This window comes from Coregonus lavaretus, assembly GCF_964263955.1.
Source record: "Coregonus lavaretus genome assembly, contig: HAP1_SCAFFOLD_10290, whole genome shotgun sequence".
Taxonomy (NCBI): domain Eukaryota; kingdom Metazoa; phylum Chordata; class Actinopteri; order Salmoniformes; family Salmonidae; genus Coregonus; species Coregonus lavaretus.
In genome coordinates this window covers 1-5,891 of record NW_028156338.1, presented here as the reverse complement: position 1 = coordinate 5,891, position 5,891 = coordinate 1, and the positions used below count along the sequence as shown (strand labels likewise).

Below are 5,891 nucleotides of genomic sequence, written 5' to 3'. Positions count from 1 at the left end.
GGGGGAATTGATTAGTCTCAGGATTTGTATACATTATGTTGTTCTTCTTTTTGTTCTTGCACATACTATATGTCTGGCAATGCATCATAACTAGGTCCCCAAGGTTTTGCTGAGCATTTGGCCTGACTAGGGGGGGAAAGCTCTGTGCCCAATTAGTAGGCCGTAACTGTCTATAACTGTTTCCTGGTCATGTCACTTTCATAATTGGATAGAGTTAGTATTTTGGGGTGTAGTTGAGTATAACTAGAATTATGTTATTTTACAGGTAGTTTATTTTTCCCCCAGGAAACACACACACACACACACACACACACACACACACACACACACACACACACACACACACACACACACACTTACTAAGGAGTTGGAAGTCAGGGTCAGCTGCATTGTGGCCCCTTGGAGCAGTTTAGTAATTAAGTGCCTTGCTCAAGGTACCGATGGGGATACATGCATGTCTCTCTAACCTCTGGGCTACCTGGATACCCCTTTATGGATTCATTCAAATAAATCAATTTTACATATATAATGTCACCGTACCAAAGAGTCAGCCAATCAAATTGAGTTGATTAGCATGCAGGAGGCTGGATGGTGGATACGTTTTGAGATACGGGGTCAGAATATGTTTAATACCACAGATGTTTCCTCTGTAAAATGCAGCGGTCATGAAGACCATGAAGATCCTGAGCGGTGTTCTACTGCTCTCTCTAATGTTGGCAGAGATCACATTGGGCGACATTCAGAAGAGAGTCATCGGGGCAGGTACGTGCAGTCCCACCGAAAGGCAATACCATGTCCGTTTGACAGCTAAAAATCCATCGAAAGGATTGCAAAAGGACTGCAGCAGTTCTCTGATCACCAACAAGTGGCTTCTAACCGCTGCTCGCTGTTGGCCTGATGGACCAGAATGGAAGATGTATGCAGAAGCAGTTGGAGATCCAGGCCCTGTGAAACCTCTAGTAGAAATCAAACAGAAGGCGATCCATAAAGATAAGAATGGACGAACCCATGACATCATGCTACTGCAGTTACCAAGGCCAGTGCCGGGAGCTGTTCCAGGACCTGGGGTTGATCCAATCTCTCTTGGTGATTGTGCACAGTTTTTGGCCAAACTTCGGGGGAAGACATCTAAACCAGAAGAGTTCCAAACAGTTCAGATTGCAGGCTATGCAGCCACTACACCTGCTGCACCGGATGCTGGGGAACCTGATGCTGGGGAACCTGATGCTGGGGAACCTGATGCTGGGGAACCTGCTGCTGAAGCACCTGCTGCTGCCAACACCAAAGTCCTACATTGTGCAGAGCTGGATGTTATGAAATGTGACGCCTCCATGGCAAAATCCCATCAAGACATCTTCTGTGCACAACGTGTTGGAGTGGAAACCTGTAGAGGTGACTCTGGGGCAGGTGTGGTGTATAAGAACCAGCTCTATGGTGTCTTCATCGCTGATAACACTGGTGAAGAATGTTCTGCAGCGGCACTCATCATGGATGTCTGCAAGTACAAAGTCTGGATAAAGAAGATCATTGGCAAGTAAAGAAGAAAACGGACCGTTTTGATTTGATTAACAGCAAAAGCTTATTATTGTATCCTAATAAACCATAAAAGAGATCTCAGATTAACTCATTCTTGTTATAAGTGTAGTGTGTTAATCCAGAAAATTGATCGTTTATATCCCACTGTAACTGTCTCCATTCTTGTTCTAACTGTAGTGTGTTAATCCAGAATGTTGATAGTGTATATCCCATTGTGGTACTGTATAGTTTAGTATATCCCACAGTTACTCTGTCTGCCTGGACACACGAAGGCTGGTAATCAATCAAAGGTGTGTTGTTGACAAGCACACTGCACTATCCACAAAACGGCATTTCATTAAAATACATTTAACTGATGTTTGCAGAGATCACATTCAAAGTGCTGCAGATGTTGGCTCAACGTAAATTACCTTTAATAGTCATGTGAAGTGTGATTGTTGTCAATGCACCTTGGATTAAATCCCGGCTTTAAACAACTGAATGCCTCTGGACATTCACTAGCAACCCATTAACTAGGGCACTACTACAGTAAAATACCTGAATGAACTAAATATACATTTAACACAGCCTTTTACTGTTGACAATTAAAATGATTGGTTCTGGAATAAGCTGGTTGTTGTTTGTTCTATGAGACACTAAAGTGAGTCCCAAATGGCACCCTATATCTTATTTAATACACTACTTTTGACCAGTACCCAGTGCACTACTTTTGACCAGGTCCCATAGGGGCCTGGTAAAAAGAGCACTATATAGGGAATAGCGTGCCATTTGGGACAAAGCCAAGTTCTGCAGGACGTATAGTACAGTACTGTTACATGTAGATGTAGCTATGAGTAAAGCATGTCTCCCTACAAAGGGAGAATCCCCATAAGAATCGGGTTGTTTGAGGGTACTCAAGCTGCAACTGACAGACACAATCAAGTGTGCACTTGTTCCCTCCCATTTATGCATTTAAAATCATTGGATAGGTGCAATCATGGCTGGAGGGAGTTTCCACCATATTCCTCATACCAGTCCATTCCTTTTAAATTCACGAGGGGAGTGTACAAGTGCACACTTCGGGAGAAGGGTAGAGAATTAGCCTTTGATTCAGTCGAACGTCCTTGAGCCAACCTCAAGACGATCTCAAACAAACATTACTAGCTCTTAAATGGGCCAAATCACGGTGGAAAATAGAGTTCTACTCTTATTCTGTCTTCTGTTTGTCTTTCTGTCTGTCTGTAACCACTCTTACCCCTGCCTTCCCCTTCTCTCCCCCCCATCCAACATTTTCATTTCCTCCCCCACTTAGAGGTGGTATTAAATGAGAGAAGCTGTACCAATCTATTCAGACCGCATCTCCTCAGATTCACATCTTTTCACATACAACATACTGTTCATAGAGAATGAAGTGCCTAGCTATGTTGCATGCATGTACACAGTATTTACCTCTCTCTCTCTCTCTCTCTCTCTCTCTCTCTTCTCTCTCTCTCTCTCTCTCTCTCTCTCTCTCTCTCTCTCTCTCTCTCTCTCTCTCTCTCTCTCTCTCTCTCTCTCTCTCTCTCTCTCTCTCTCTCTCTCTCTCTCTCTCATTGAAATGTGTTACTTAGGAAGAGACCAATTGATGTTGATAATGAAGTGGATTGGGGGGTCTGGTGGAAGGGGGCGCAGGTGCTGAGTCACGGCACAGATCTTAGTGCAGGTGTAGCAGTGCCTTTCCCCCGGGTGTTGGTGACATCATTCTCTCTTCAGAATAGGTGTGCAAGAGACTCATAGAACAACAACCAAACAATTCCATAACCAATAGTTTTCTAAGTCAACCGTAACATGCATATTAGTGTTATAACAATTGGTAACATAAGTTGTAAAGAAATTACTCAAACAAGTCAATACACTGTACTTGGCATTTGGTATCTACAGTGGGGAGAACAAGTATTTGATACACTGCCGATTTTGCAGTTTCCTACTTACAAAGCATGTAGAGGTCTGTAATTTTTATCATAGGTACACTTCAACTGTGAGAGACGGAATCTAAAACAAAATCCAGAAAATCACATTGTATGATTTTTAAGTAATTAATTTGCAGTTTATTGCATGGACATAAGTATTTGATACATCAGAAAAGCAGAACTTAATATTTGGTACAGAAACCTTTGTTTTCAATTACAGAGATCATACGTTTCCTGTAGTCTTGACCAGGTTTGCACACACTGCAGCAGGGATTTTGGCCCACTCCTCCATACAGACCTTCTCCAGATCCTTCAGGTTTCGGGGCTGTCGCTGGGCAATACGGACTTTCAGCTCCCTCCAAAGATGTTCTATTAGGTTCAGGTCTGGAGACTGGCTAGGCCACTCCAGGACCTTGAGATGCTTCTTACGGAGCCACTCCTTAGTTTCCCTGGCTGTGTGTTTTGGGTCGTTGTCATGCTGGAAGACCCAGCCACGACCCATCTTCAATGCTCTTACTGAGGGAAGGAGGTTGTTGGCCAAGATCTCGCGATACATGGCCCCATCCATCCTCCTCTCAATACGGTGCAGTCGTCCTGTCCCCTTTGCAGAAAAGCATCCCCAAAGAATTACGTTTCCACCTCCATGCTTCACGGTTGGGATGGTGTTCTTGGGGTTGAACTCATCCTTCTTCTTCCTCCAAACACGGCGAGTGGAGTTTAGACCAAAAAGCTCTATTTTTGTCTCATCAGACCACATGACCTTCTCCCATTCCTCCTCTGGATCATCCAGATGGTCATTGGCAAACTTCAGACGGGCCTGGACATGCGCTGGCTTGAGCAGGGGGACCTTGCGTGCGCTGCAGGATTTTAATCCATGACGGCGTAGTGTGTTACTAATGGTTTTCTTTGAGACTGTGGTCCCAGCTCTCTTCAGGTCATTGACCAGGTCCTGCCGTGTAGTTCTGGGCTGATCTCTCACCTTCCTCATGATCATTGATGCCCCACGAGGTGAGATCTTGCATGGAGCCCCAGACCGAGGGTGATTGACCGTCATCTTGAACTTCTTCAATTTTCTAATAATTGCGCCAACAGTTGTTGCCTTCTCACCAAGCTGCTTGCCTATTGTCCTGTAGCCCATCCCAGCCTTGTGCAGGTCTACAATTTTATCCCTGATGTCCTTACACAGCTCTCTGTTCTTGGCCATTGTGGAGAGGTTCTTTTATACAGGTAACAAGTTCAAACAGGTGCAGTTAATACAGGTAATGAGTGGAGAACATGAGGGCTTCTTAAAGAAAAACTAACAGGTCTGTGAGAGCCGTAATTCTTACTGGTTGGTAGGTTGATCAAATACTTATGTCATGCAATAAAATGCAAATTAATTACTTAAAAATCATACAATGTGATTTTCTGGATTTTTGTTTTAGATTCCGTCTCTCACAGTTGAAGTGAACCTATGATAAAAATTACAGACCTCTACATGCTTTGTAAGTTGGAAAACCTGCAAAATCGGCAGTGTATCAAATACTTGTTCTCCCCACTGTATGTCCGGCCCCTTTGTATTATCTTTCTGAGGAATAAAGTTGAGTCGAAGACACCAACCGAACTAACCATTTACGAAAGGAGAGGTTTTGCATTATAGAGCAGAGGTGTAACTGAATGTGCTGGTGAATCATACAACATCTATTCAGCTCTTAGGACTTTATCCCTTCTCACCGTCCATGATGTCTGACTGGGGACAGTAGGTCAGACAGTAAGACTACATGATGAACACACATAGGACAAACACAAAGTCACAATGCAAGTTTAGAATACAAACCTGTTAACTTCTCTGCACAGCACTATATATACCAAGTATTCCACCACTAACCAGTATATAGGGCAGTGGTTCCCACCAGGGGTACTAGGACTGCTGGGGGTACTTGGCCTATCCACAGGGGTTACTTGAGAAGACTCATGAGACCAGAGGCCTACTGGTAAAATGCACAAGAGGGGGTAGTTCAGGGGTACTCCGGGCAGAGAGCAAAATTCAGTAACTGAAAAGGTTTGGAACCACTGTACCAGGGTGCAGTATGGAATGGTTGGGCTGAGTGAAGGAGAGAGAAACAGTGTTGGTCTGCTGTCTCTCTCTCTCCAACCCTGCCTACGCATCTCAATTCAATTCAATTCAATTCAATTCAATTCATGGGGCTTTATTGGCATGGGAAACATATGTTTACGTTGCCAAAGCAAGTGAAATAGATAAACAAAAGTGAATAAAAAATGAACAGTAAACATTACACTCACACAAGTTCCAAAAGAATAAAGACATTTCAAATGTGATATTATGTCTATATACAGTGTTGTAACGATGTGCAAATAGTTAAAGTACAAAAGGGAAAATAAACATAAATATGGGTTGTATTTACAGTGGTGTTTGTTCTTCACTGG

The 5,891-nt window shown here is 43.4% G+C and overlaps 1 pseudogene across 1 annotated transcript; it reads left to right on the top strand.

The window, feature by feature from the left end:
- The first annotated feature begins 638 nt into the window (after window positions 1-638).
- Window positions 639-1,538, top strand: LOC311126451 (serine protease sp-Eoc49-like; annotated as a pseudogene). Its single transcript has one exon. The product of its transcript is annotated as a serine protease sp-Eoc49-like (transcript).
- Window positions 1,539-5,891: the final 4,353 nt, after the last annotated feature.